This window comes from Phaethon aethereus (assembly GCF_964289735.1).
Source record: "Phaethon aethereus genome assembly, chromosome: 2".
Classification (NCBI taxonomy): Eukaryota; Metazoa; Chordata; class Aves; order Phaethontiformes; family Phaethontidae; genus Phaethon; species Phaethon aethereus.
Genome location: NC_138582.1, coordinates 77113179 through 77135279, shown reverse-complemented (window position 1 = coordinate 77135279; position 22101 = coordinate 77113179).

Here is a 22101-nt window from a genome sequence, read left to right as displayed (position 1 = left end):
ACCCGGCGATTGACAGCCCGTTCCCGAGCAGCGATTCCCGCCCCCCAGCCTGGGTCAGCTGTCCCAGCTGTGTCCCCTCCCGGCTCCCCGTGCACCCCCAGCCTGCTCAGCAAGCTGGACTGTCCTTGACTGCTCAGCAACAACCCAAAACATCAGCACCTTATCAACAGTTTCTCATCCCACATCCAAAACACAGCCTCATCCTAGCTTCTGTGAAGAAAATCAACACTATCCTGGCTGAAACCAGGACAAGAATGAATTAATGAAGGTAAGAAAATCATGTTGCTCAAGCAATGCCAGATCAGTAGCATTATACCAGGACATCTTCTAAGAGTCTGTTTTCTGAAGGAAGCAGTAGGCCAAAAACCATGAACAAATAGTAGATTAAAAGTTTTATAGTTTGGGGTTTTTTTTAATCTTCCCTGTTGATCTTAATTGTGATCTTCTGTTTTAAAGAGTGATATAAAAAGCTTCCTTTCAGAATGTAGGGGAGGGAAACTATGGCTGTTAGCAAAATGTTTTGTGACAGCAGACTTTGAAAAAACCAGCTCATGCAAGTGAAAACTTGACTGCACAACTGACTGTAAGAAGTTGTGAAAAAAAATAGGCAATTTAAAAAATGCTAGATAATTTGTCTGACACCGAAGTCACTAGAGCTTAGTTACCAGACTCTAAAAAGGTTTTCAGCTCCCACACAGCAGAGAATATAACCACAGGGTTAGTTTCATGAAGGCAGCTGGAAACAGCAGTGACTCAGTAATCATGAAGACATAAGGCTGGATTGTCATGGGCTTTGCTATTAGTGATGACCAAAGACTAGAGGGAACACAACTGGATCTTGATGTCTAAACTTCCCACCAAGGGGAGGTCATATAAGGGAAATGTACTATGTACATATATGCACATGTACACTTATATACATATGCACAGACACACCTATGTATATAGTGTTCAACCAAAGAAGCCAAATAGCAGATGCTGGAATATTTCACTGGTTCCTGTGCTGCACAATGCCATGGCACTATATTCTGTAGCAAGCACTACATTTAATCACTTGGTGCCCTCCCATACATGCACAATTCATAAGCTTAGCCAACAGTGTAAAATGGATAGAGGTCGTATTATCATGGGCTGGTATAAAGCATGGTACTATAGAAAGCATCCATTTTTTGTAAATTACCTTTACAAATAATATTTACTTCTATTTGTTATAATGAATTACGTTTGCTAATAGTAGTGATAAATCAACTTACAGATAATGATGTTTAATATTATCGACTATTGAAGTTACTGTTATGCACTTCGTAAGTCGAGATCACTGAATTTTTCAGACCAGCCTTCTGTAGAGTAGCACAAGGAGTTATATGCTTTCATGCTGTGTTTCAGGACTACCAACAAATCTGGTTTTCTCTATATAACTTCTGGTGGTAATTTATCGTGTAATGGTATTTTAAACAATCTTTTGGGTTTTACTCCAATATGAAAGTTCTTCGTATATAAACTCCCATTTGCATTCTCACCTTCTGTGTTTTGGTTTTTGGTTTTTGGTTTTGTTTTTTTTTTTTTTAATTTCTACCACCAGTTCATATTTTGTAAGAAAACTATGTAGCAGTCTGACAAAAATAATTGTTTACTTAGGGAATATTATATTTTTATTCTTTTATGTTTGTGGGCATGCATGAATGAACATGCTAAGATTATCTAGCTGAAAATCACAATTTACACATCTTGTGGTTTGTTCTGTGACTCCAAATATCTTTCCTATTTAGTTTATGTATTATCAAGTGATCTGTTAGTGGCTTTCTGATGAGTTTGCTTGACATCTTTCATTATAAATGATTTTGAGGAATCTTTCAAGAATTGGATGAAATTTTTGAAATTGGATGTGGAAAATCCCAGGGGTTTGAGCAGTGTGTTTTCTTTTCCTCTGCCATTCTGCTCATGTGTGGTTGAAATATAATCAGCCAAAAGCCAAGATTTCTTTTTTGTAGCTTGTTTCCTCAGGAAAGGTGTAGCAAACTTACCAAGGTCGTAATTGAACACGAACATCCTAATTTATTGACTGGGCTCATGCCAACGCCTTGGCAGCAGTGACAATGGCAAATGATGAACTAGAAATATATCAGTGGCTGAGGAAGAGGTGTAAGAAGATGGAAGGCCTTTCAGTTCTAATTCACAACCTTAAACATGGCATGGAGGGAAATACTGAGACCAAATGCAAGAAGGGAATTAAAAGTAGGAAAATGGTCTATTGATAGTTACTCATCCAAGTCATAAGTCCAGTTGTGACTCTTCGCCATCCCACTCTTCACCCCCACCACACACTCTACCTTACACACTAACAATAACAAAGTGCAGATGATAATCAACATAATCAGTTCTGTAAATTAAGAGGTAAAAAGGATGATCTTCACTTCTTTGATGTTGTTCAGGTAGGATCTATTATTACACAGCACAACATAATTGAGACTGGAAGGGACCTCTGAAGGTCCTCTGGTTCAACCTTCTTCTCAGGGCATATCTAACTTCAAAGTTAAATCAGGTTGCCCACAACCTCATCCAGGTCAAGGTCTGAATATGCCCAAAGCTGAAGACCCAATTTATGTATGCTTATTTTTAACCCTTCCCCTTAATGAAAGTCCTTAATTCAACTCATTCAAAGCTCTATAATAAAAGGCTAAATTAGAAAGATAATAATTAGAAAACAAAGTCAAGCACACCAAAATAAGGAACTGATATATTTAGAGTTTTCTGCAAAATTAACTCTATCACTCTGGGTATGAGGAAACAGCTTTCTATTACCTGATCACATGCTTGTCTTACAGCTCCCACTTTCAGTCTGCCTCCTAAGCTCATTCAATGCATAAGATGGGTACACAAAGAGACAAAAATAATTTCACATAGATAAATTTTATCTGATATTTTCTCACTATCAAGAAAAGTGTAATAAGTTTTGTGGTCCAAGCTACTTTATTTTGTTATAATAGTCATACTTAATAAGCAGTAATCAAATACGGAAATATTCATTCATTGCTCATTCTACAAAAAGTATGCATGTGAGGCCTTTTTAATGAATTCAAAATGTACTTCTTTTTTCCCTCCTTATTTCACAGAACCACAGAATCACAGAATAATTAAGGTTGGAAAAGACCTTTGAGATCATCAAGTCCAACCGTTAACCCAACACCACCATGCCCACTAAAACATGTCCCGAAGAGCCACGTCCACATGTTTTTTGAATACTTCCAGTGATGGTGACTCCACCACCTCCCTGGGCAGCCTGTTCCAATGTTTGACCACTCTCTCAGTCAAGACATTTTTCTTGATATCTAGTCTTAACCTTCCCTAGTGCCACTTGAGGCCATTTCTTCTATTGCTAGTTACCTGGGAGAAGAGACCAACACCCACCTCACCACAACCCCCTTTCAGGTAGTTGTAGAGAGCAACATCTACCCTCAGCCCCCTCTTCTCCAGACTGAACAACCCCAGTTCCCTCAGCTGCTCCTCATAAGACTTGTGCTCTAGACCCTTCACTGGCTTCATTGCCCTTCTCTGAACATGGTCCAGCAACTCAATGTCCTTCTTGTGGTGAGGGGCCCAAAAGTGAACACAGGATTCGAGGTGCGGCCTCACCAGTGCCGAGTACAGGGGCACGATCACTTCTCTACTCCTACCGGCCACCCTATTGCTGATACAGGCCAGGATGCTGTTGACATTTCTACCATTCATATTCCAGCTATAGCTATATATACATGAAAATATAATATGTATATTTTGTCTGTGTATGTAATAAAGACAAACCTCAGAATTATCTTACAAAAATAAAGAATACTCAGTAAGTATATATAAAAAATATATTAGCAGCAGCAAACATCAGATGAATTACTGAACTCATAGTATGAAATCACTTTGGTATGAAGAACACTGTTTTACTTACACCATGCAGAAAAAGTCCTCTCTTGAAGGAATAGCTAGTAATTAGTCAAACATCAGTTGATCCTAAATACAACTAGGAACAGTTGTTCTGTTTGCCTCTCCATTTTGACTCAGATACATACTGGAGCTATTTTAAGCCAGAGCTTTCATTCCAAGAATAATACTCCTGGTTTTGTCATCAATAAGACATGTTTAGAGCAAATTTTTTTATATTAGCTTCTTGCCATTGCTGACCAATAAGGTTTGCTGTAATTTTTCTTCTCCTAGGTTATGGACCTCTTAGGAGCTTGTTCTTTACTCTTGAGTGTGGTGTTTTTTCCTGCTGCTCCATTTCTGAGTCTCTGCATCAGTTTTTCCTCAGTGTAAGGACTATGTGAACCTATATCTAAGTGTCAGCAACTGAAAAGAGTTGTTTTCTTCTGTCTTGAAAATAAAAAAATAATTTCAGGGCATCTCTTACGCAGCTGGCAATTATAGTAACAACAACCTCTAACTGTCTCTAAATTCTGTAATCTGTGATATGTTTAATGGTTACAGAAGAAAAAAAAACAAAACAAAAACCCCAAAACCTACCAACCATGTGTTTAGAAAATAACTCTGGATTTGAGAACACAAGCAGTTACAATAGGTGATAGATCAACTGGGGTGCCAAACATGTCCATTATATGCATTAAGAGCTGTAAAATCAGCTGTCAAAATCTAATAGAAATATATCATCTTTGCAAGTACCAGAAAGATATATAACATATGACTTGTACTAGTGTTAATTAATCTATACTGTGCTCCAAATTGTTATCTTCACAATAGTTTAAGGTATTAGAAAGTCTCCTAAATTATGAGCAAATAACTGAAATTAAATCAGCCTAGTTCCTTTTCTGCTCATAAATTATACATAATGGGGTAGCTTGCTTTTTTTAATTTCTTCCTACTTATCACGTCATTGTTGCCCGTTAGATTTAACACACATTTTTCTTTCTCAGTGGTGCCATTTATTTCTGTTAAACAGGAACACATGGATTATTTGCGACTCACTCTTTAGGTTGTGGAACGTATATATCGATGTTAACAGTCTCCAAAGGAAGATGTGTCCATTTTTGCAGAGGATGAAGGTCCGGAGGAATTGCCAGGGCTTGTCTCTCTAGCAGCATGGTCAGGAAAGCTTCAAATGGAGCAGGGTGTTTATTTACCAGATGTAAATAAACATACCCAGTACCTATTCTACCCCTTCCCCTCTATGTTCACTGCAGGCTGTTCTCCATGTCCCATCGTGAAAGCAGTGTCATGCTGCTGGGCTACCCCTGCATCCCCACTGTATCCGTATCTGTCACATATGGGGAATTTTAAAACATTGCCTGTTCCTTTTTGCTCAAGTAGGGCATTTTGTTTTCCTTTGGATCCTGAGATCACAAGAACCGTATTTCCATATGACAGCCAGAGATCAAAAAGTGCTCAGGGGTTTGCTGGCTGAGGAAGAAAAGAATGCTGTACCATACCTTCAGCGAACACTACTTTTAGAGTTATCTAGCTTCACAAGCAACAAAGTACTTTTGCGTACCTGATTGCTATCGGGAATATCATTCACCCTATGTACCACACACTATTACATATATGCATCAAGTGAGTGTACATTCTGATATGTCCTTATCCTACAGATATGACATGTCTATGTCTCTACAGTCACCAGAGCCATTAATTGGATGTGGTTCTGGAGTGTTGCTTGTGCAGAAGAAAGTCACCTAACCTGGTTTTGGTGTCTAGGTGATAATCCTTATGTATGTACATAACTGGTATGTAGTCTGACACGCGGCTGCATTGCCACACCTGGAGTCTCGCTCTTTCACAGAATGAGCAATTAAGTAACTCAGTTTCATTAGTAAGATATTGACACCAAACCAAATACTCCTGCACAACAGATATGTCAGCTGCTTCAGTTCTTACCATCTCCATCACTGTTTCTGCTCACCACCCTTCCCACAAGTTGTCATTCCTGATGGAAGTCAACACTTTGCATGCTTGAATAGCATATAGTAGACCCCTGAATGTCCACTGCCCCAAAGAACAGGCTTCCTTTAAGGGAATATTTTCATTGCTAGTACCTCAAACCTCTTCTGAGATCTGCACTTGTGAATATTGCATGTTTTGCTGCATGATTTTATATTTCAAGAAGGAACCAATTTCCTGGTTTCTTTGTAATATAAGCTTGGAGGTGGTGAATGTACAATACATCAAAATCATTTGATGCTACGAGTATACATTAATGTCAAAACTATTTACATTTCTTAATCATGGAATAATTTTTATATCTAACAAACAGTTACTTGTTACAGGCTAAACAACTTCCTTATTGAACTAACAAATACAAGCTCATCTCCAAATATTATTTAAAATAAGTGGCAATGATTTCACCATAACTATCTAAATTTAAAGGTTCTTCAAGAATCAAAAATAAACTTGCTTGGATTTGTTTAAAACTGAATTTCAGCTCTTGTTAAACACCGATGAAGCTGAAAGCATAATAGACTTTCAACTTATTTTGCAGATGTTCAGCAAAAATTCTAGCACAAGAAAAAAATAAATACAGTCAGAAGTATTGTGTCATAGATATTAACTAGACTAGAAATTAATGAGCTACAGATATTACTTATAAAGTTATTGAGCCAATGAAAAAATGCGAACAAATTAGTTTCGGATGTAGTCAAGCATGAAAAAGGTATATTTTCACCTTGAAATTGCAGAAAGAGGGCAGTATAAAAACATGCTGAATAGGGCAAATAGTTCTCTCCTTTTCACATAAGTCACCACTGTTCGTGACATTCAGTTCTGCAAATATGCAGTCATCAGGGCAATGCTTTGAAGAACTCCTCTCAAGGAATTGAATTAATTATTTTTTTAATTTACATAGACATAACCCATATTTTCCTTCCATAGACATCTCAAGTTTTCCTGTGAACTGCTAAACAACAGAACATCACTAACTCTTAATGAAATTCTTTGCTGTTTGCAAACTGATTGTCTGCAGTACCCATTCAATATTTCTACATTTCAAGCCAAAATAGCTTGAAACAAAAAGATCCTGAGAAAGTGAGTGGTTATCAACTTGGTCAGTCTGCACTGAGCTTTTGACCACTGGAGCAATTACAAAACTGAACTTGTGAGCGTAAAGCTGGCTTAGCTATATGTGCCTGAGTTGCCATCATCTTTTGAGTTTTCCAAGGCAAGTCAGGGTGCACCTCCATTCTGGAAAAAAACATAGTTTGATTCTCAGCAGCAGACTTCTGATAAAATGGATTAAAACTTTGTTAAAGCTCTGTATTAGTCATCATTTATAGCTTGTTTTCTTTTTAGTAAAAAAAATGGGTAAGTATTTATGGGTAAATAAAAGACAAGAAACAGAGGACAGGAGTAAATTGTCAGTTCTTGCAGTGGAAAGAAATCACATATGAAGTTTCTAAGGTAGCTGGGTGGGAACCCATGTTGTTCAACATATTGATAAATAAGCTGGAAAAGGAAACAAAAAATGTGACAGAGGCTGCAGCCTGATTGTAAGGAATTGCAGAAGGACTTCATTAGACTGGAACAAAATAGATGGTAAAATTCAACTCACATAAATGTAAAGTGATACACATAGGAAAAAATAATTCTAACTTCATATATAAAATAATGGTGTATTGAGTTTAGCAGTACCCTGAAGGAGTATCTCTCATAACCCTATTAACAGCAGGAATTATGACTGATCAGATAGCAAGTGCCATGAAAATGTCAGTTCAGTGCTTGGTAGTTGTAAGAAAAGTGAACCAAATGCCAGGAATTATTAGAAAAAAATAATAGAGAGCAAACCAGAAAGCATTAATATGCAACTGGTATAAATCCATGGTTAGCTTACACCTTGAAATGTTCAGTACCTGTGATCCCATTTCAAAAAGTGTATAGGAACTGGAAAGGTTCAGAAGAGGGCAGCCACGACAATCGAAGATATGCTGTGGCTTCTGTGTGAAGAAGTTTGGAGCACTGTCACCTAAGAAGATTTATGACGATCCGGCGTGCCATGTTGAGGCTGGAGAGAGATCAGTGGTTCAAAACCTTGAGAACACAACATGAAGGTAGGAGAAACCACATTCAAAACAAACAGAATGAGGTTCTTCATGCAAAGGCTAGCTGAGTTGTAGAGCTGCCAGCTGAAGTATGTTATAGATGTTTAAGGTTTTTATGGATTGAGGAGTAAATGTGAAGAGTTCATGGCAGAAAAAAATATTTCTGATTACTAAGTCCCTGAGCTGAAAACAGCTAAAGCCAGGGAGGATATTCATTTGCCAATTGTTATACTTGCATCCAAATTTACCCTTGTTCAAAATAAGATACCTAGTTAGATGGCCTTAGGTCTGACTCAATACAGAACACTGTTTTAAGGCATGGAAAAAGAATGTGGGTCATGTCTCTGAATTAGCTGTAAGGGACTCACAAACTAGCATTTGACTTACTCTTTCCTTTTTCCCTCTAAATAATGAAGCCCAAGCTAGTGATTTTTAAGATAAATTTGTTTAGCCTCAACAATTCAAAATGTCCCTTTTATTTCACTAAAGTAATATCTTACTGTAACATCTCAGGTTTTGCCCACATTTGTTGGATGCCCCTGAGCAATCTGCTCTCCTCAGAAAGGGTGTTGGTTTCTGTGAGCTGTAGACAATTGTTTTGTCAGATTTGGCACCTGCCCACCTGGCCATTTTCAGCATGGCAAGAGACATTCCACAGCTCTCTAAGTTCCCTAAATATGTCCTTGGTAAGCTGTTTCTGCTTTGTTTGGCTTTGATCCTTCCAAGGGAATAGTGAACTTACTCTTTTCATCCATACATATTTTGTTCACAGTACTTCAGTTTTAATAGAAAAACAGGATGAAGAAACGTGGTTAGCCTTATAACTTATTAGAGGCACTGTCTAAAGGACAAAGGTTAAGAATATCACATACAGTTTTAGCTTAATTTTAACAGTTTATTACCTCTCTTACTGCTTAACACTTCTGACCTGCATTCCCAATAAGAGTGACCAGTTAAGGATGCAGTGTTCACTTACAACCCTTTTTCTCACAGGATTGTCCTTAGTGCTGGATGCGATTGATGACTCTCTTTCCACAGGTTAAATTTTCTTGGAGTTAGGTTTTGGGGTTAAAGTTGTAAACGTTTCTGAAAGCTCTCTCTAGAGCTAGCTCTCTCAAGGGCTTTAACAGCAATCCGCTCTCTGCCAGGGAGGTGAGCTACAGAAATGACATTGGGAATTACCCCTGAGGTTTGGGCACTTTGTGCAGGGACAAAATTCGCTGAATTCTTCCCTGCCAAAGGAGTGCTGAGGCACTCAGGTTTTATATATGTGTTGCTTATACATACACACTCTTCAGCTTGTGATTCTGATGTGTTGTTAGCTCTGTACAGGTATCACCTGTTATTACTGGGTTATTACTATTAATGCTGAGTTTGATCAATCTGGATGCCTTTATGGAAAGAAACATAACCCCAAACCATTATTGGGAGGCAATGTAATGATGTATCACACAAAGTCAAGGAATCCTTTCTAATTCAAAACCTTATTGCTCTACTGTTTTGAAAACATACATCTCTCCTTCCAGCGGGGAAGATAATGTGTATCACAAATTTGCAAATTCTTTCTCTTGAGCAAAACAGGGTCTCAAGCTGGCCAAACCCATGTGAGGGACCTCTTCTCTCTCCTTGAAGTCAGCATATCAATGGTTTTCCTTTAGATCCTTTTTGGCTCTGCTTCGACCTAAAGGCTGCCACATCTGGCACACCTGTAGCGCTCAGAGACAGAGTGACCTCCTCTTTCCAGGGATTTTGAATGTGAAACAGACAGGAGACTGTATGCAGGCAACCTGCCTTTCTCCTTCTCTGCCACAGCCTTTATAAAAATTAAATAAATACAGTGTGTTTATGATGAAACATAAACACTGAGACAGTTTTAGGACTGTCAAGGTTTAGCCCTAGCCAGCAATTAAGCACCACACAGCTGCTTGCTTACTCTCCCCCCCGCCAACTGTGGGAGAGGGGAGATAATCAGAAAAAAATTGTGGGTTGAGTAAAAACAGTTTAATAGGGCAGCAAGAGAGGAGGAAACAACAATGATAACAAGGATAACAAGGATAACAATAACAATAACAATAAAAATAGTAATAATAATGATGACAAGGGAATGTACAAGAACAAGTGATGCCCAGCGCAGCAATTGCTCACCACCTGGTGATCGATAACCTGTCCCTAAGCAGTGAGTCCCGCTCCCAGCCATCTCCCGTTTATGTACTAGGCATGATGTTATATGGCAGGGAATATCTCTTTGGCCAGTCTGGATCAGCTGTGCCCCCTCACAGCTTCTTGTGCACCTCCCCGCTGGCAGAGCATGGGAATCTGAAAAGTCCTTGACTGAGGATAAGCCCTACAGCTACTTACCACAACTAAAAACTTCAGTGTGTTATCAACGTTATTCTCATACCAACTCCAAAGCACAGCACTACACCAGCTATCAGGAAGAAAAAGCAACTCCATCCCAGCCGAAACCTGAACAGTTGTACTCAAAATGAGCCATAAATCAGAAAAGTCAGGAAGGAAAATTTTGGAACTGATAGTAGGAGGACATTTTATTTTCAAGGGCTGTCAAAGACCTTAAATTAGCGGCTGTCGACATTTTATTCTGTTTTTTCTGTACACCGTTAAAAAATATATATGGGTAAAATGAGAGGAACCAGAACTATGGATCATCCAGATCTGCAGTTAAAAAAAGTAATAAAATAAATAAGGAAGAACATGAATGTGCCATCAATGGATAAAATTAACTACGTGTAATCACATGATTCCATGTAGTTCCCTGCCCTAGTGAGAAACTTTATGTTTCAACAATAACGTTTATATATGAATTTTGACAACTTTGTGTTGAGCTTATTGGCACAGTATTATAAAGGTTTTTCAAGGTATTAACCTGTGTTACATGTACTATTCACAGCATTTCAAAATTGGAAGAAGAACAATTATATACACTGACTTTTGACAGAAAAATTCTTAAGGCTCTATTTGAGCTAATTTAACACAGGGATTTACAACTTATTAGAGGTTTCTTTAACCAGCAGATCTTTGACTCTCACTGCCTGTATTACTGACAGGCTAGAGAGATATTACAATCTATCATAGATGCATTGGCCTCAGCTTTCCAGGACCTATTTTAAGGCTTCCTTCCAGACTTTGAAAATATCCCAGCAGGTTCAACAAGGCTCTCAGAATCCCTGAAAACCATTGCTGAAAGGTCAGAAATAGAGATTTTGTAAACAGTAACTGTTTTTGAAAAGTTTATTCAAAAAAGTCGGTTTCCCACATTAGATTACATTGTTCTTGAGTAGTAGCAGAGACAGGGAATTTTAATTAATTTATTGTGTGTTACACACTTCTTATCACCTCAAAACCCACCTGAATTAAATATAATGAAAATTGTAACCATTTTATTCTTCTATTTGAGATTGTGCTCAAGAAAAAATGCAGCATCTACCATCATAGTCTAACTGTAAACACTGTAAAAGGCAGTTAGTGGGAAATGATGTGATCATGACACGAAATTTATAATGAAATTAGGTCCTCATGTGGTGTAAATCAGCTTGATTTCTGTTGTTCAAGTGGAGAAAGACAAATTTACATCAATTGAGAATCAGAATCTGACCTATATCTTTTTGTGTCCTTTTTATTTCTTTTTCTCCTACTGTTATTATTTCTGCTCCCACATTTGCACTTTTTAGTTTTATGACGATAGTGTGAACTGAATTGTGATGAGCAATGCATGGTCCCTGTCCAAGCAGTCTTTCCTTTTGATTTGTGATCACATTTTCCTCTGAACTTTCATCTAAGATTTTTGATGGCAAAGTCAGGTCAAAAGTTGAGGAATGAGGATTTTGACTTACATAGCTTAATGAATTGAGGTCAATTTTCTATTTGGAATAAGCTGTAGAATAATAATTTTCTCTTTTGAGCTTAGGTTTTCTCATTTCTATAAGAAAAGCACTGACCTACTCTGTTTTAATCAATATAATACACTTTTTCTGGTTGATAAATGAGCTCAATAATGTTGTAATTCTTTCAACATTGAACTAATGTGCAACTTCTTCATTATGCTAGGCATACAGACAACACACTAAATCCATTAGTAATCACAACCGGGAAAAAGAAATCTCATGCAGCTTTTGGGCTACATGATCCATGAAAGCATGGAAGAGTTGACAAGGGAAAAAATTTCTTGTTATAGATTGATTTTGATTGATACATCCTATGGTATCTCTTCCCTAGGAGATCTGTATAAATCAGCTCAGTATGTACATTTTAGTGTCAGGATTTAGAAAAGAAAGAAAAGTTAATAATGACTGACAGACAACTGGTTGCAACTGTGATGATGCATCCTACTGATCTGGTGAATAAGGATTAATCTTTGGTAGGATTTTGGTCAGAAATTATCTTATTTTCAGAAATTTAATCCAATTTAGGTAATCCAAAGCCCATAAAAATAATGTTTTAAAGATTAGAGTAGGTACTTTAATAATTTTTACCAGGTGAAAAATTTCTGCTTTATGAGAGTATTGGGCAAGTGAGAACATTACTTCATGACAGGGGAAAGGATCCTTTCTGAGCTGAAGGAAAAGGAAAGAAAAATCTTTATGTTCATGAGGGCAGGAAAAATGTTGTCAGCAGTGGGAAAAAGAGAGAGGTTTGTTCTGAGACTGGGAAAAGTGGGAAAAGAAATCTGCTTGGTTAACTTCCCTTAATATTAGCCTATCAGTTATAGCACTTCTCAGACATAACTGATGAAACAGTGTTGAAAAAATGTAGTGGTCCAATTTCTGTAAAAATGAAAAGCTGCAGAAGTCATAGGTGTGGTTCACTATGTGTATGGTTTTCCTCCTGCACTTACTACACCATGCAATATCAAGGTGGTATTTTTATAAGCTTTTATCTGTGCTGGATAGTTCTTAGCTGTGGTGTCCACAGCATGGAAGTAACAGCTCCAAACAGAAGATGGACCATGAGTATGTGCTTGTAATGTCTCATTGTCTGTTTCACTGTAACATTATGTTTGTTATAATCATATTTTATCCACAAATTAAGATCTCGTATGACAAGCAAGGAAAGAAAATGTTTTCAATCTGATTTCTTTCATCATGATAATGTAAAGAACTGCCCAGCAGCAGCTCTGGAATATTAAAAGCCACCTTCCACAAGAGCATCTGGGGGCCTCCAACGAAAATTCTTAACAGGTGTCTATTTGAAATTTACGCTGATAGCATATAGGAATAATTTTGCATTATTTGTTTTGCATTAAGAATATATATAGAAATAATTTTGCAAAAATTTCTGCATGATGATTCTGGATATTACTCTGATAGCAGATAGGAGCTTCTACAGAAATTAGTCTACTGGAAAGAATGGTGCCCCAGGTGAAAGCAGGATGCAAAGGAATGAGCTAAAGTCCAACATAAAAGAGGTACTCTTGTCTTGGCACTGAACCAAGATGGCATTGTTCTGATTGCACTGTGCATGCCAAATGTTCAAATAAAAAAGACAACAGAATACTTGGCTCAGAATACTGTGGAAAAGAAACACTTGCTAGAAAGGGTTAGGATGCCTACAGAAATAAACAGACAAAAAAATTAAGATGATTCTTTTTTAAATCCTAGACACATATTTGTTAAAAGTACATCAACAATGTAAACATACAATCATCATGTCACTGTGTTTCATCTGTAACTCCTAGAATTGACTTCTACATAAGGGTCTCCTTCCCTGTGTCTTTCCTTACAACCCAAACTGCCTCTGACAAATAGGTGTGAAACATGAGTCTGCAACCTTTAGCAGTAATAGCTACTGAATTGAATCGATGCCAAAATATACCATTTTTATATACAAATATAAAAATGTTGTCTTACTCCCGCCATTTTCCCCTCTGAGACCCAAGATATGGGCATATTATGATATATTTTATGGAGAATTTTCCTTGAATACACTATCTTACTTTGCAGTAATTTACAACTCTTCCACCACAAAGTAAATTACTGTGCTCTGAGATGCCACAGCTTGGGAATCAAAGCTGAAAAAAAAATTCTGTTTATAAATAGGTACAAAAGTTAGTATTCAGCTTTGTTAAGAAGAGGAGGGTGATCTGCACAGACCTGTGTGTCTGTGTTTGTAAATGTCTATTTCATTTACATAACCGTTTCAAAAATGTTCAATTCACAGCTGCTAATAGAACTTCAGCTATCAAGGGCAAACATCTGAAAATGCATTTTTCTTCCAAGATGCACAAAGGTAATTTATGCATTTGACAATTGATTTGGGCTCTGTATCAGAGATTGCACAGATTGGAAGAGCAAGGCTCAGTATGGAAGAAAACAAACCAAACAAACCAAAAAAATCCAACCAAGATTAAGCTTAAGGCTTCTTTATAATGGTTTCGAATGAGATTTAAACAAAGTATGAAAACTAAAAACACAAATAAGTGATAAAGCCACAGTCTGCTCATCCTTACAACAAATAGTATTCCTAAAGGAGGCTGGTTTTTTTCATCTCTTTAAGAGAGAAAGATAACTTTGTTTTTAATTAGGAGTATGGATAGGCAGCACACAAAAGACATTACATATTATCTTTAGAGCCATGCTAACTATGAAATGCATTGATTTTTTTTTCTGGCTGCATGAAAGTCAGGAAGGGAAGATTTATGATAACACCTGCCTTGGTGATTCTCTTATGTTTGTCTGTACAGTGCTAACACACAGAGAACATAGTCATAGGTCACTGTCCTCTTGTATTATATTAAGAAAAAATTGTAGCTGTACTGAAGCTGTGCTTCTTACAGGAGTCTAAATAATTCTTTACAAAAAAATAATTCTTTATAGAGGTTTGCAAGCATAAGTGCAGGCAAGAATATCCTATTTCTCCTGGTTATTATAAACAGGCTCCTGGTTATTTTGAGAGCATGTCACTGTGGCAGGTGACCCGAGACAAAAGAGGAAAAAGTCAGTTGTCTTGGTAACTTACCCTAGAGTTGAAGTTTGCCTTTAATAGCAACTGCATGAAGTAACTGGCCTAGTAGATTCAACCTCTTTCTGCTGGCAGTCCTTCATTAAGTCTGGCTGACATAGTTTCTTATTTGTCCTACCTCATAGCAGTCAAGATTTTATACTCTGATATTGGTGATGACGAAATGACACCAGGTGTTTTCTTTACATCATATCTGTCTTTCTAGTGTGTAATTCAAATTTCTGCTGCAAACCTATCATGTTCTGAATGGACTTTTTCTGTGAAATGGGAATATTTGAGGCTCTTTCATTTTACGGAGTCTGTCCTGGTGTTCATCTCATTTACAGCCGCAACATTACATCAATTTGTGGATTGGCCGATCAAACTGCAGGCCAGAATACAAATACCTGCCACTTCTAACTATTTCAATTAGGCCATTGTGCTATATGTAGCATTTCAGAGCCTTTGTTAAGGTTGGAGGATGTGGGAACATGGTGGAGAGCCTTGTCTTTCACAAAGAAAATTAAAAAAGGCAAGAAAGGCTGCCCATACTCTGCAGATGCATGTGTGTTTGTTGCCTTTTCTCAGCAGTCAAATGTTTCTCTCCAGGAACTTGTAAAAAGCCCAGCTAAAGTTTTCTGAAAGCTCATGAATCACATTGACTTGCGAAAAAAGGTAGTGGCATGATACAGTGTGGCCACCTCTCATCTCCCATGCCTGCCTTTCTTCCCGATGGGCACCACAGCCAGTTCCTCTCGCTGCACCCAGGATGAGACAACTCACTCAGTGGCTCCTCACTTGGCATTTACACAGTATAGCGAAGATGAGGATCCTTCTGAGATTAACAGAAACTCATAAGCTTGCTGTCTGGGTAACAGAACAGTGGGGAAGTTTGCTATAGTGTCAGTCCTCTGTGCAAGCATGGATACTGCAGTAACTGCAATATTAACTGCAAACTGAAAAAACCCCAATATTACATCATCTCATTCCTCACACACCAAACAAAAGTACACTTAACACTGAATCTGGGCTTCCTTCCCAGGTCCTCAGTTCAAACACACCTGAGAATGGGATTTTCTTTCCCTTGAAACATTTCAAATACATTGGGCCAGAACGCTGCTTAGCCCTGAATACAAATCAAGTCTGAATATGAAGCGAAATGGCAGTTTATTGCTCTACAAAAACAGTTTGCTCTCAAGGCAAATATTAAACAAAAAAAGGTGCAAGTTATACAAATCTAAAGTATAACACTCCAAGAGACAGCCAGCAGAACAAGATGGGGTCAGAGGCCCCTGGTGTAGAGAAATATAATATGTCAAAACTGCTGTTACATATTACCAGTGAGTTAAAAACATGAAAATATACAGAGTCTGCTACAAAACCATAGCTCAACAAGGATTTGTTGTGTTCTTTTTCTTAAAAATTAGGTGGTAATGATAGAGAAGTTTTTTGGTTTGCTTTGTTTTAAGTATTATTTAATGTTATTTTATCTAAAGAAATTTTTGTTATTTTTGAACAGGAACAAAAATGATAATGCTTTGTGTGGAAATTCTCATAAAATAAAATTCTAAAGAAAGAAAAAAAGACTAGCATTTTTTGGTTTACTGAACTTTTTCACTGTCATCAAACTGAAAAAATACCCAGGAAGCTAGAGAACTTACAGATGGGGTATCACAAAACTTGTTTCACTGCAGCAAGTAAAACACTATTACATAAAACGATTTCAAAATGAAACCTAAGAATTATTTTCAATCTGAAAATGTACAAACTGGATGGTTTAATCATTACTAAAGCACTTTGTGACGCGCCTCTGTCTCATTCAAACTTCAGCTTCGGGGAACCGTATTAATTTGTTTTGTTAAAAGGATCCTACACTTTGCCAAATGCATGGAGTGATGCATGTTCTGAACAACGATCCAGTGCCAAGACCCTGATCCAAGAGACTCAGTCTCTATGGTTATTTGGTTATTAACATTATTAGAGTTAACAGTATCTGTTAACATCTGGTGATCACAAAATGTGGGGCTACCACCACCTTTGGCACCAGCAAACACGTGGACTAGAAAAATAATAAACAACTATTTGTGTGATAAAGTTGTGTCACAGTCTCTCAATATTGAAACCCTGTAATTGCATGCACAGTAAAAACTTTGGAGTGTGCTTACTATGCTCTTCCACTTCTATGAAATGGTAACAAGTATTAGGATTTTCAGTCTTAATCTTGCATTATTTCTAAACAAACACCAGAAAAAACCAAATTCAAATCGTGTTTCTCCTAATAAGACCTGTGTTACATAAGACTTTTCCTCCATTAAGGTATATTATGAATTACGGTATAAGGTTATAATAGAAGACAAGAACTTGTTCAGTTTGTTTAGGCACAACCTGCATGTAATCTTATTTCTAGATTACATTTACCTGGTAAAATCATATGATATTAAGCCCCTTTTCTTAACTGTTAGAGATAAATGTTTCAAAAGTAATAGTTGAGTTGAAGAAGTAAAATAGCCTTCAGAGTCCATAAAGGAAAATTCTACACCTAATAAGCTCTTTTCTAGAAAATCAAATTTAATTTACCTACTACAAAAATAGATTGACCATAATGATATGAATTGTTAGATTCATCTTCTCTGTTTATAAACTTTATTTCAGCCAGCGATAAACTGCTGATGGCAGAATGCAACATAAGATTTTCAGAAATACATTTTTACCTTTTATCAAAGTTTATATGTTAGCACATATACATAGGAGCATATTTTTATCAGCTCTAGATGCATGAGAATATGTAACCTTTCAGGCTAAACTCAGCTGTCATACAATAAATTGTAATGAAACTTATGTGACTGTTACTTTATTGCTTCCCTTGGGGGGGTGTTTTTATTTTTAAAAAAACACTTGAGTGTTTCTTTTGAAGTTCCTTTAGGAAAGTGATGCAGTTATCAAAGTGTGGTTACAGTGACTTTCCTCTCAGGGTTTGGGAACAAAACCAAAGTAAGATTTTGTAGTAGCTGAATTAGAGTGTTGATTTTAGACATGGGACAAATGATAATGGTCTAGCCTGTGTCAGGTGTGAAGCAGACTGAATAACAGATGTAATAAGGCAAAAAAATATCCTCCAGGTTGCACTTGTGATGAGAACAGATTAGACTGAAACCTTCTGATTTACATGGGAGGTTTCTATAAAATTCAGATGACTTAAGATTAAGTTAGCCTGTACTTGCAGAAAAGAATATTCCTGAGTGAGATCGGTGAGTGAACCATGTAGCAGAGTATATCATACTGACTCTCTTGTCTTGTACTTCTCTTTGCTTGTGGCTGCAGCCTTTTTCCAGTCACAGAACTTTCTCTATCTTCAGGGGAAAATCAACTGGACTGCACTGGCAACAAGCCCAGAGAGACAGAGGCTAATTGCCCTAATTATAAGTGGAAATCCAGGTGGGAACCTTTACAGTGTGAGGCCAATCAGAACTGATAGATAAAAATATGGCCCTCTTCTCCTGGGAGAATAAAAATAGTAAGGCTAAGGGTTTTTTGATCTTGCAGTGTTTGGAAGTGCTAGAACAGATTGATAAGGTTGTAGGTGAAGTGGGGAGAATAGATTATTGTTCAAGTGTTGTTTCTAATTACTTGGAATTGGATTTTGATTGCTTGCACCATAATCCTGGTGGGATTTTGTTTGTTTTTAATATTTTCAGCACACTTCCAAAGGAAATACTGTTTTCAAGTTGTTTCTCTACATTGCATACTGAATGTCTTGGTTATGTCTGATCTCTCACTTTCTGGTCTGGGGTTATGGCTCTGTAGCTGAACCCACCAGCTCTGGAGAACTCCTTCAAACTCTGGTGTATTGGTCAAAATAGCAAGAGTTTCTTTTCAGAACGTTTGGATATATAGTGTCATTTTGTCACCAAAACTGTCCTGATTACATTAATGTGCTTTTCCTTCTCACTGGTTAGTTTCTTTCAAGATATCTGTAGCAACAAGAAGTGCATGACTAATAAAACATCAGACAGCCAGTTGGTACAGTTCCTTTAAGTATAAGATGTTCCAACTAAGAGATTCACAGCTGTAGGCAGGAATATGTAATACAACAAACTGTGGGAGAAAGATGGACTTCACAACTCTATGAGAGTTATATTCTGAAGCCGTTTATTGTCTTGTCTGACTCCAATATATATCATAATTTTTGCTTAGTCATTGCGCACACACTCATGATTGGTTACAGCTTGTTACACACATTATTGCAGTTGGCTATATACAAAATATCATGTGCTGTCCACGCGCCTCTCACACAGTCAGGATTCGCTACCTGCGGGTGTCCACGCGCTCCTTTGCCTCCTCTTAGTTGTTTACCACAGCTCCTTCTCCTCAAGGCTGAGCCGTGCAGATGTCCAGCTGTTTACCAGCTTCTTAATGCCACAGCCCCTTCTCCTTAAGGTCGAGCCGTGCAGAGTGATCCCAACAACAAACCTCTTCTTGATTAGTAGGTTTCGACTAAAAATCCAAGCTTTCTATATTTACACATTTTTTTTTTTTTAAAGGGGAGACTTGGATAATGTATATCATCATTAAATTGAAGTGAGAATATTCTTTTTCAACATAGATCCAAGTCAAGTAATTCTAATATCTGAATTGCACTGGAGTCTAAATATATAATAGTGTATTTTTATTCATACTGTGTCAAAGGATCTGTTATAATTCCTTATTCTCATTTTCTGTGTTGTACTTTTAAAAAAGTCAATGAAATAGTCTGATTTTGGGAAAAATAGCTGAGGACACTTGGGAAAGATGATGTGGTAGGGTAGGCAGCAGAAGAAATAGAGAGAGACTTGAAGAAAAGATCTGGGAGACTACATTTTGAAGCAGAAAGTCTGAAAGACCGTGGAGAAAAGAAGAGAACAGAGGTTACAGTCAAGCCTCAGAGAAAATAGAAGATCTAGAGAGGTTTATGCAGAATTTGCTGCAAACAAGAAAGCCATTGAGCTAAGTGAAAACAAGCCTGAAAATAAAAATTTGTCTTGCAGGGGCATGATAGGAGACAGGCATAGCAACGTATACTTTAAGCCCTTCTTCATCTGTTGTCTTTCATAGTTATTTTGACTATGTCTGTTTAGACATAGTCTGTCTAAATAGTTAACAGTTCTACATCTCACTTCGATAAAATCTGGCTTTTTGAATGTAAAAGACTTTTTAAATTTAATTTCATAAGGATAAGGTTTTAATCCTTAAGGTCCATCTTAAAGAACTAACGTACTTGGAGTTCCTTTATCAAAAGTAAGTATGAAGTATGATCTGTGATATGCCATGAAAAAAAATGAGCTTTTTTCCCCTACAGTGGAAATCAGAGTGGATTTTGCTATGTTTTCATAAATGTCAAACTATTTGAGGGTTCTGGAGAATAAGTCTTACGAGGAGCGGCTGAGGGAACTGGGGTTGTTCAGTCTGGAGAAGAGGGGGCTGAGGGGAGACCTTATCGCTCTACAACTATCTGAAAGGGGGTTGTAGCGAGGTGGGTGTTGGTCTCTTCTCCCAAGTAACTAGCAACAGGACGAGAGGAAATGGCCTCAAGTTGCACCGAGGGAGGATTAGACTAGATATTAGGAAGAATTTCTTTACTGAGAGAGTGGTCAAGCATTGGAACAGGCTGCCCCAGGGAGGTGGTGGAGTCACCATCACTGGAGGTGTTCAAAAAATGTGTAGACATGGCATTTTGGGATGTGTTTTAGTGGGCATGGTGGTGGTGGGTTGATGGTTGGACTTGATGTTCTTAAAGGTCTTTTCCAACCTTAATGATTCTGTGATATCTTTCCCTGACTTTACTCAATTAGGGGTTTCTCTTGCATGGCTTTTTCAATATCACAGAATCACAGTATCTCTTCTGTTTAACCCACAACTCCATTCACCAGTCTAAGCAGGGTTTCTAGTCTTTAAAAACAAGACTATCACCTCAAACTTTTTTCATGCACGGTGCTTCCCATTGTATGCCCAAGACATTCTGATGATCTCAGCACAGGCATTTGAGAGAGTGGTCAGGCATTGGAACAAGCTGCCCAGGGAGGCGGTGGAGTCGCCATCTCTGGAAGTGTTCAAAAAATGTGTGGATGTGGCGCTTCAGGACATGGTTTAGGGGACATGGTGGCGCTGGATTAATGGTTGGACTTGATGATCTTGAAGGTCCTTTCCAACCTAGTGATTCTATGATTCATATTCTAGAAAACTTGTCTTGCTCTGGTTTTGTTCTTCAGGATACCACCAGCATCACGAGTTTGACAGACTGTCTGTTGAAATGTCCAGAGAGTAGCGTAACTTACATGAAAAGTCACCAGATTGTGGAGGGGAGGCATGGATAAACTCTTATTTTAACACCTTTGAATCAACAACTCCTCCCCCTGCCCTTGTTCCCCCCCATATTTGATAATATAAAACCAAATTTTTACTACTGATATGAATAAATTGCCTATGCATTTCTAACCTAGTTATCACTTCAAAATGGTAGATACGTAAGGTAGGAGACTTCTTGAAAACTAGATCTTTATAATCTACAGGAATTTTCTCTCATAGCAAGGAAAAATTCAAAGAGATTATTGTTGCCCTCGACGTGTAGTAAATTTGCCTCATGTAGCTATATATGTTTGGGGGAGGGGAAAAGCACTCCTGCTTTCAGTCCAGCAAAAGGGCTCAGAACTTAGGCTTAATACCCTTTTGTTTTTGCCTCTTGATATGTAGAGTTACAGTATCCGACCCAATTTACTATTTACTTTTGCTTAGATGGCATTCTGCAATTCAAGAAGCAGAAGCACTGAAGTCTGGTGGTCTTAAAGTACTCTTTGTGGAGCTGGAAGTTGGCCTGATCATACCAGGACTGCCCTGGACACCAGACAGGATGCTTTGGATTTATTGTGATAAGAAATTGCCTTACTTGATGTAATGAAATTGAAACAAAATTTGTCAGTCTTTGCACCAAACTCTGAGGAAGAAATGGTTGCTGGTGGAAAGTGCTTGTCCTTTGAGTGGAATATACTAATTTTGAAGCTTGGTAGTTCTATGCACTGCATTTGGTAAAGCATGCACTGAACGAACAAGGCTGTTAGTTAAAATGTGCCTCAGTAAGCAATATTCT